The following is a 10,516-nucleotide window of genomic DNA, read 5'->3' as shown; positions in this document are numbered from 1 at the left end:
GTGAAGCTAAATGTAGAGTATTTTTCTTAGGAGTGTCTCATTTTGATGTAAAATAATGTATATAATGAAATAATGTAGTCAGTGACAATTTCATTAACTTATGATGATTCGTAACAATCTTAAGGTTTTATTTCTTAGCGATAGCTTTAATATACCATAAATTGGTATTAAATTGGATGAGACTAACAGGTAACAAACGCTATATCTCAGAGGATGGTGGACTGTTCTACTGGGTATCATTCCGATAAACACAAGGGAGGTATGCAGACCTGGTAAGTAGCTAGCCGCCAGAGTAGTACAGTAAGATGGCTTCGTCCTGCCGGGTACTATTTCGACAGAGGCGAAGGAGGTATTTAAGCCCTGAGGATAGCTAGCCGCCGGAGCTTACGAAGGAATATCAGGAAGAAAAGAGATATCAAGTCAAGGGTCCGGTCACTGATATAGGACCCAACAATGTCGACCAGCTTGTCCGGGAATTGGTGAAGCCTGAGTTATTGGATTAGTGTGGAGTGGGATACAGTCATTTGCAGTCTAGTGAGATCATATCTGTGGCAAGGTTCCTGTTCAGGTTATTTTGACGGAAGTCAAAGTCAGACAGCCGTTTGTATTGGGAGGAGTGGGGAGGGCAGTAAGCACACCACAATAACGGAAATAATTTTAAAGTAAACATTGTTACTTTAATGTTGTTACTAACAATAAACATTGTTACTAACAATAAATGGTAATATATAAAATAGAGAGGGAGAAGAGATATTTATAAAAAAAAAACTGAAAAAAAAACTCTCATACATAGAAAAACAAAGGAGAAATAAAGTATAAAATAATGGGATACAATATGTGTAAGTGATTAAGAAAGACAATATACCAAATGAGTGGGGATACAGAGAAGTGTAAATTATAATAGAAAATTAATAATAAAGTAATTAATATAAGTACACTTAAGGAGGTAACACATGAATATAAATTAAAAAATAAGATTCATAAATATAAAAGAAGAAGGAAGGATAGTAAATATAAAAATAACTAAATAAATGGGAGAATTTAGAGAAACAAGAATAAAATATATGAAAAGAAAGTGGGCTTCTGAAATGCAGAACGAAGTGAAAAGAAGTATGAGGGTTTTATTATGTTCAAAATGTGTCGATATGTAAGGGATATGCAGTCTTTATCAACTTTATGATTGACGGAATTCTCAGTAAATGGACTCCGAGATGACACGTTTGGTGTGGTTGGGGACAGTGGCAAGAATAGAAGGATTGAGGAAATTAAAAGTATGATTCAGGATTAATGCGTGTTCTGATAATTTAGATGCAAGTGGATTACAGGAGTTGATTGAGCTGGGAAATGGGGTTCTTAAGTTGGTTTTTAGTTTCGCCGATATAGAAGGAATGGCAGCATGGGGTTGAACAGGATATCCGGTAAACCACATTGGAACGGTGTAAGAAAGGAATAAAATATATTTTGTATTTTGTAAAAAAAAAATAAATAAATAAACTTTCTCATTTTATTTTATTTAACTAGGTCCATAAAAAATATAAAAAAAAGGAATATTTCTTCAACTAGTATTTAATATGTATGCCTTAAATGCATATGGTTGAAAAAAAAAAAGTTTGCAACGTTGAATTTAACTGCCCACCGCCAGTGCGCCAAACTGCAAGTTCAATACGAATAATTTTAATTTTGAGCATTTAATAGTCAAATGGAAATTATTTGTATTCAAAATAGTTTAGCTAGTGGCATTGATCCCGATTGGCCTCGATTGTTTAAAACAAAGGAACAATAACAAGAGGCAAAACAAATAACTAAGAGTCCTATCATTTTGTGTTTTTCCATCAGATAGTATAGATCTTAGAAAATAGAAGCTACTGAAGGTATGTAACTGTAAAAACATTAATTTTTTATTAAAATAAATTATATAACTAAATCGGTTTTTAAAGTGTAAAATAAATGTTGTATTTACACAATTATATGTCTTGTTTATGGTCTAAATTTAAGTTTTAAAAAATTAACTTCGAAAATAATTGTAGCGTTTGTTTGTAGAAGACTTTCCAGTCAATTTCACATTTCTTCATTCCTCATTTCTTTCACAAAATATTAATACATGGTAGAAAACAAAATTAATAAAATAAAAAAGTTTTGAAATTGATGTAGAAGCTTTTCTTTTTACTTCACTGGTTTACTTAGGGTCAGTAAATCCGGAGTATATAAGTTTGTTAGAATGTCAGAATGTTTTGGAACTTACCATGTTGTGGTTGAGAGGTGCTTAGGCCTATCTCGCTGAAGGCTGGGTTTCGTATATGACGAGAGTTTGAACGATTTGTGATGGAAAGTAATGAAAAAGTTAGCAACGCGCTGAATATATTTGGTTCATTGTAATATTATCCGATATGGACTATGTGGATAAGAAAAAATAGATAGTTATTGTATGACTGAACAGAGGATTGAAATAGTTTAGAGAATATTGTAAATATTAATGTTTTTGACCCCCTTATGCAATAAATACCAAGATTTTTCCACTGTTTATATCTAACGGCTCGCTTTCGTTCTGAGATTGTTTTTTATCGGATAAATATTTCTGTTTGAGAAAGACTTAGTAGTCCATTGTTTGTCCAGATCTAACATTTTGAATTTATAGAAAGTTCACTTATTGAGGATAGAAACCAATGTATCGATTTTACCTGTACTAAATGATCTAAAAGGATTTGTAATGAAAGATATATGATGCTTGTATTTTGATCTATTAGTTTTAACCGTCGCTGCAGCAAACTTAAATAATCAAAGGTATTTCTTTAAATTTGAGAAAAACTGTTTTAGGATTTGAATGGCTGTGTCTTCACATATAATTACTTCAATTTATTTACATTTTTTAATTTGTATTATGTATATGTCTTAATTAAAAGTATTATTTCACTTTTTTAGTAATTTTTTAAAAGTTACTACAAAAAAATGAGTACATAGTCGAAGCACTTAAAGTTACTCATTCTGTAACTTAGAGAAAGAAGATATGATTCTAGAAACTAGAGTTGGGCAAAAATTGTTCGATTGACAAGAGACGAATACATGTTTATTCGAATATTTAAAATACCATTTCAATAGAATAAAAAATTAGTCGGATACAAAATTATTCGAATACATATTATTCAAAAAACAATTTGATTTTTTTTTTTAATTCACTTATTTTTTGACCACCTTCACTTTATAATTTATGAGGGTCCCATTTCACATATTCAGATGAGTACAAAATGAAAATACTATCGATTTTAAGACCCCTTATCGATATATTTATACTTTTCTGATTTCTAACATGTTTGGGCCCTTTATACGCTTTGAGGAATTCAGAATATGAAAATGATATTGATTTTGTGATCGCTTATCGATTTATTTTGACTTTCTTGACCCCGAACATGTTAGGATCTCTTTATATATTTTGAGGTATATAGAATATGAAAATACTATTGATTTTAAGATCGCGTATCGATTTATTTAAACTAAGTTAAGAAATCAGAAAAGTAAAATAAATCGATACGCGCTTTTATTAAGTGATGGTATTTTCATATTCTGGATATTTCTAAACGTAAAGAGGCCCTAACATGCTAGAAATCAGAAAAGTTACAATAAATCGATATATTTTTTTTTTTTCATTCCCTCCTATAATGATGTTATTGAATATCTGGTACATACATATAGGAGGTATGCTATATGTATATCTGGGTGTTAATGATACCTTGGATTGCCTTTTGGCATTATAAGGTTAGGTGAGGGGTCCATTGAAGGTTGTTACGTGGTTGGCTTACGCTAGTGGATTATTGGAACAGGGACAATAAATCGATAGTATTTTCATATTATATATATCTCATGACATAACCCTAACATGTTGGGAATCAAGAAAGTTCAAATAAATCGATACGGGGTAATAAAATCAATAGCATTTTCTTATTCTACATATCTCAACATATATAAAGAGACCATAACATGTTAGAAATCAAGAAAGTTAAAATTAATCGATACGCGGTCTTAAAATTGATAGCATTTTCATATTCTACATTTAATATTTGCCTAATGAGAGTTTGTCAGGTAAATTATATGTATATGAATAAATGATGCGTGTTTATTAGCTTGGGCTGTATACAAACGCCCATTCTATACTAAAAATTCGGGTTACTAAGTTTACCTGATTCAACAATTCGTAATACCCTCAAAGAGGCACGTAGCTTAACAAAGTTGACCAGTCTGTGTTGTTGTAAGATTTAATTATAAAACCAATGCTTTAACAAAATACATTAGTGTGTTGAATCTTGTGTGAACCATGTTTTTATTATTTTATTTTCTTTTATCTATTTAACTTAATAATAATTTAATAAGTACGTTCAGGTTTCAAACAGGAGAAAATGCACGCACCTCGTGTTTATAACCTAGCGATTAGGCAACTTTAAGAAATTGATTTCTTCCTTAATGCAGTGTGAAAAGTATAAAAAATCATTTTTGTTACCGCCATGAAAGCCGGTGCACGCAATACAATCTTATTACTGAAAAATTAGGTCAAATGAATTTGGTTCAATTAGTTACAAGAACTAAAACAAAAAAACAACTTACAGATTTGGGCCGCCCATAGTTCAGTGGTTAAGACACAGGCTTACCAATTTGATGACTATTGGTGGTGACGATTCAAAGCCGACCTAGGGGCTTTGACTTTTTTCATTGAGTGGTGTTCCTACAAAATGTAAAACTTTAACCTCCACCATGGTTAGGCAGTATATTAATCCAATGGGAGTCTAGGCCAAAAAAAAAACATATTATTATTTTATCCATTTAACTACTTTTTTATAACATTAATTTCTTTAAATTGTATAAGAGAATAATGAATTATTATTAATAAGTACTTTTGGGTTTAAAGTGGGAGAAAATAGCCACACCATGTGTTTACATCCAACTATTTGTTTATTAGAATTAAGATTCTATAGCAAAAATCAATTGATTTCTTCCTCGATGGAGCGTGCAAATTATAACAAATCATTCTTGTTACAGACATAGAATTAGATACACGCAATACAATTTTAGCTCTGAATAATTAAAAACAAATGAATTTGGTTCAATTAGTTGGAAGGATGACAAAGAAAAAAATTACAGTTTAACTCAGTCAACAATTATTGATCGGGTCAACAATTTGTGATGCGCTGAGTGGGAATTAACTTACTAAACCTGACCACTAGAAACCGAATAAGTTAAGTAAATTTTTAATTATAAAACCCACCCACCCATCCAAAAATTATATTAGCGTTTCTAGTACTGTCCAAACCATGTTTTTATTTCACTCTTTAACTTATTTTTTATTTCATAAATTTCTCTGAATTTGGAAAAATTATTTTATAAGTACCTTTTGGTTCAAATGGGAGGAAATTCCCGCCTTAGTTTTTACACCTCAATATTTGTTTATGAGAATTAAGATTCTACAACTTTAATACAATTAATTATATGCACAATAGGGTGTGCAAATTATATAAAATAAGTCTTGTTACTGGCATGAAATTCGCTGCACGCTATGCTCAATTTTAGTTCTAAAAATTAAGATAAATAATGAATTTGCTTCAATTAATTGCAAGGACAACAATGAAAAAACTTACATATCTGGTCTTTAAGGTCGCTGGTAGTGTGGGAAGTCTCAGTCAGTGAGTGATTCTTTACCGTGTGTGCCACAGTAGGCACTTAGCGGTCTCTGGATATCCGTGAGTCAGAGATTCATTTATGTTTATTTTTAGTACAATAGTAGAGTATTTTTACTAGATTGCAACAATATCAATTGTAAATTTTTCAACTATTCAGTGTTTTATTTAATGACATTTGAACTTTTTGTAAATAACTTCATGCTATTGCTTTTGTGTAAAATGTCTGTTTAGTCTAAAATGGACTAAGGATTTGGAACCAGCGATTGTCATATTTTATCATATGAAATGAGATTAAAATTGATGAAATAAAATACAACGAGTTTATATATATATATTACGAATAAAATAAATAATATTATAACAAAAAAAAATGTCAATTTAAAAGTAGAATATCTAGAAATATTGTATTAACTCCATGAAAACCTAAACATTTACCAATATCAATCAGTCTAAAAACTTGAATGAAATTAAATGACAACAATAAACGTAAACGACATGAACTTTATTATTGAATGTTCAGTTTTTAAGCATTTTATCACATTTATTATAAAGTTAAAGTTAGTGTTGGCCTGTGTATTCATATGACACTTGCTGGTGTATCTAGACTGTTTGGCGCCGGGGACAAATTTATTTTGTTGACTCCCACCTAATAAGAAAAATAACAAACATTAAATTAAAAGCTTTTTAACTTAAAAACAATAACGTCCTCACGTGATTTAAAAAAAATTAGGAACTTTATTGCAATCAAGTTGACTAAAAGAAAAAAAAATATTTCTACCCTGGAACTGTGGACCGTCTATACAATCTAACGGGACAAAATTCTTCCTAAATAAACTTTTTAGGTCAAAATTATTTTTGCTTATTTGAGAATATATCATTTTACTTCAGAAATGCTTTTACAAGCAATTAAAAGATGAACGTTACAAGATATCTTATATCGGAATCTAAACCAAAAAATCACGATTTGTTAAAAAAAAATCATTTACCATTGAACCTTTTTCAAACAGGCCTCATCGGATAATCGATATCTTTATTAGATCAGAAGAAATAATCGAAGCTAAACATTGCTACAATCATTTTTTTATTTACAGTTACTCTTCTTGGTGATAGCAAAAGTTTATCAATAAATTTATCTCCAAAGCAGCATACTTTCTTTCCAGCCTGTTTTGGGGATTTATGTGGTTCTACCCTTTTAGACATTTAGGTGGGCTATGCTAGTTGTATAAAGCAATATCAAATTTCTGTTTTTTTTTCTTTAAAAAATTATCAGAGTACGACGGTTCAATAATATTTTATTTCTTAAATAAATGTATAGGTAGGTAACTCTTTATAAATATACTTTGTAACTGAAATGAAATATTATTATATAAATGATTTTCATGCAAAATTATGCGAGTTAATCAAGTTAAATATGTAAAATTCATGAATGATAAAAAAGATATATTTATTCTGAAATTAAAAAAAGTTCCGAGAATATTTAACTTTTTAGAATTAAGATTTTAGACATTGATCTTTCAATCTAAAATAGGTATTTCAAAATCGATCTGAACAAATACGAATAAATTGGGTTCAGCTCAAACATTATAAGAAAGCTAGTGGTAAAGATTTTTAATTAATCTTAACTTAAAAGGTGTGAAATTTATTAATTTTATAATTTTTTACCCTAGAAATTAGTTCGGTAAATTCGTTATAACACAACATTAGATGAATTAGGCAGTAACTCATTATTGTTTTATTAAGAACTCAGTTAATAAGATTTTTCTAATATCCTTGAACCTTAGTCCAACATTAGGTTTAAATTTTAAAACAAATATATTTTTTTACTTTTTTACATGCAACACATTGAGTTAAAAATTACAGGGGGGCTCCTCCCTCAGGAATGAAAAAAATATTAATTTAATACAAAATACTTTTTTCCCAGCTAATGCTAATTGTAAAAACTAATTAAGCACTACGACAATCATATATAATTTTCTTAAAATTTTGATTTCATTCTCCTTTTTCGTAATGAAATGTCACCACCTAATAGACTATATTATATTGACAATTGGTTGACAAGGAAAATCAATGTAAAGAAAAAATAATAACAATATCTGTCAGTTAAAGCGACAAAAAAAAAGTATTACTTTTGTATTTACAAAAGTATGTATAATTAAATATAAAATTCTAATGTATATTTATTTATTAAAAAAAAAATTGTTAGCATAATAATTTAGGCAATGATTTTTTTTTTTTGCCTGAAATGTTTTGAGTGCGATAGATATTTCCCACTTCCTTGTTTTCAAAAATGCTGAACACGAATTTAATCTCAATGCATAAATTTAATCTTTTTAGTTTTGTTCTGCTAACATGATATTCATCCATATTTTTAAAAGTAGTTTAATCTATACTAATTCAAACAAAAGTTAATTCCCTAGATGTTATGCATGGTTTGGGATCAAACTCTCTTAGTCTAATGAACTCCCGTCATTTTGGATCCATAAAGGGATCTCGGTGGAACGTTTTTCTTAAATACTTCGTCTGAAAGTTTTCTTATTTATGTTTTATTTTTAAGAAGCTGATTACGAGTTTTTATTTCACGACCTCAGGTTTGTGAAAAGATGATAAAAAAAAGTTCGAAATGGTCATTTCGAACTTTTTCAACCTTAATATATGAACTCTGTTCATAAACCTCCAACATAGTAAACTAAGTACATATAGATGAACTAGGGTTGAAAAATTTACAAAATTAGGGGTTACAAATCTAAAATCGCAAAGTAAATAAACAGCTTGGAATAAAAAGAATTGGAAATAAATTATTACGAATACTTCAGGAAATCGTTTGAAAATAGCTTTTAATATAGCTATTGGGATGATGATGGAAATGTTTGAAAATCCTGAAGCATTATAAAAATGTTGAATTTACATCACTATGTTTCTTGTTAACCACCTTTCTAGGGGTTAAATGTGATTTGCCGAAACGACATTTATTATATATTTCAATCGGTTATTTATTAGCAATGACTTACTGTTTTTGTTATATATCTAAATTAAATGTTAGATACCACATACTCCCTCCCCCAGCCCGTGATGTGATAGATACAATTTTGTATACACTTATTGGATTTTTTTCCAAAATGTATCGTGTTCACCAATCTACTACCCATGGTGGTACGCAGACAATTTAACCATCAAATGAAGTAAGGTCTATTAATATTATTACACTGAGGGTCGGGAATCCCTTCCTCACTTCGACCCAATTGGATCTTTTGTGAGTTACCCCTCTTTCCACTAGAGATCCCATATGAATCCTATGCTTCTTATGAAGTTCAATAATTCTTTTGGGTTTATTCTAGAAATGTCTTCAGGTTCCATTCTGTCCTGTCCCAGATACTGTAATCTTCTGAACGCAAGGGCTTCACATTCACACAGAATGTGCTGTGCCTTTTCTTCATCTTCCATACATAGACGCCAGGTGGAATCCTCCACCAGCCTCATCTTCTTAAGATGATATTTTAAGGGGCAGTGGCCCGTGAGGAGTCCTGTATCGTCCTCAGTTCATTTCTAGTAAGGTTAAGGTAAAATTTTGCCTTTTCCTCTGATATTTTAATGAAGAGCTTGGATTGTTTCATACCTGGTTTCAGTGTCCAGTATGTTTCCTTCTCTTTTTGTTCCCAGGAGCTAACCACATTCCTGATTGCACTTCTAGATATGTTGCAATATGGCTCAGGGCCAATTAGCATCATTTCTGATCCCTTCCTAGCTAGGGTATCTGCCATCTCGTTACCTTCAATCCCCTCATGTCCTGGGGTCCACATCAAGGTCAGTTTATTGCCTCTGGCTAATTCCTTTAGTCTCTCTAGGCAATTCCAGACTAGCCCTGATTTTATAGTATAGAACATTATTGCCTTTAAAGCAGCCTGGCTGTCTGATATTATATAAATCTTTTTTCCTTTTGGATTGTTTTTAATGTTTTCTAATGCCGCTATTTCTATTGCGTGTATTTCAGTTTGGAAGACAGTTGGGTATATTCCCATTGCTTGGGTTCTTTTGCAATTAGGTCCTACAACCCCAGCCCCTGCTTTCCCTTCCTTAACTGATCCATCAGTATACCAGACCAATGCGCCCTTCTCAAATTTAGGGCCTCCTTTCCTCCATATCTCTTTCTTGTCTGGAATACATACATTAAAGTTCTTTTCAAAATCAAGTCTTTTGGGTAAATGGTCACTTAGAAACCTCATCCATTTTTTACCCTTAATCTTATTTAGGATCTTTAAGTGTCCTTGATAGTTTCCTGGTTTGTAATTCCAGCCACGTTCTATACTTAAGGCACTCATTATAGCTTCTTTTTGTATCCAGATGTGTAAGGGAGTTAAATTCAGAATTGTCTCCATAGCTGCTGTGGTGCATGTTCTGATTGCTCCTGTCACACCTAGACACGCCATTCTTTGTACCTTTTCCAGTTTTATTTGTGAGGTTTTTTCCTCTGTTTTCGGCCACCAAATTGCCGATGCGTAGGTTATCATGGGTCTTATAACCCTAGTGTATAACCATTCTGCCATTTTGGGTTTAATTCCTCATTGTTTTCCAAATAAACTTTTACACGTCCATAGGGTAGCTCTAGCTTTAACTATGACTCTGTTTATATGGGAATTTCGCTTGAGTTTCTGATCTAGGATTATTCCTAAGTACGTCACCTCTTTTGTGGTATTAATCTGTACTCCTCCCAGTTTGCAATATTCTATATTAAGAATCCTCTTCCTGGTAAAGGGTACAATGGTGGTTTTGCTTGGATTTATGCTCAATCCTTGTTCTTGGCACCAATTCCAAGTGACCTTCAGGGCTATTTGCATGCGTTCTATCAAAGTTTCTTC

At 31.1% G+C, this 10,516-nt stretch overlaps 1 long non-coding RNA gene across 1 annotated transcript in view; it reads right to left on the bottom strand.

Annotated features, from left to right (window-relative positions):
* Positions 1-6,144: 6,144 nt before the first annotated feature.
* Positions 6,145-10,516, bottom strand: part of LOC136796706 (uncharacterized) — a 36,279-nt gene continuing 31,907 nt past the window's right edge. The window contains exon 3 of the long non-coding RNA XR_010844456.1: positions 6,145-6,309. This is a non-coding gene — a long non-coding RNA (uncharacterized lncRNA). The remainder of the gene's footprint in view (positions 6,310-10,516) is intronic.

This window comes from Halyomorpha halys, unplaced genomic scaffold, assembly GCF_000696795.3.
Source record: "Halyomorpha halys isolate HHAL.00 unplaced genomic scaffold, Hhal_1.1 Scaffold708.1, whole genome shotgun sequence".
Classification (NCBI taxonomy): domain Eukaryota; kingdom Metazoa; phylum Arthropoda; class Insecta; order Hemiptera; family Pentatomidae; genus Halyomorpha; species Halyomorpha halys.
The sequence above is the reverse complement of the archived record's forward strand: the minus strand, read 5'-3'. Positions and strand labels throughout refer to the sequence as shown.